A 324-nucleotide genomic window follows, 5' to 3' on the forward strand; every position below is an offset into this window, starting at 1 on the left:
ATTTTATTCATTAATTTGTAAATTAGCATTCATTTGGAGAAAGAAAAAAAACCTAAGATATGGTGAAAAAGAAAATTGGTGGTGTATTGTTCATGGAAAAGCATACATGACATCCTGTTCTGTTGATTCAAGTCTCACCGGGTTTAGATATTGTGGTACAGCAGCAGGTGTAATGGTGGCTCACCTTTCTTCCATTGCTCTCAGTTCGCAAGCACAGATTAATATTTGATCATGGAAATGCTGCTCCAAATTCAAGTGCTTAATGATTGAGATAGGGAAATGTCAGTGGTATCCATCCAAAAATTGACACTTTATATCTGTGCT

This window comes from Barbatula barbatula (assembly GCF_947034865.1).
Source record: "Barbatula barbatula genome assembly, chromosome: 1".
Classification (NCBI taxonomy): Eukaryota; Metazoa; Chordata; class Actinopteri; order Cypriniformes; family Nemacheilidae; genus Barbatula; species Barbatula barbatula.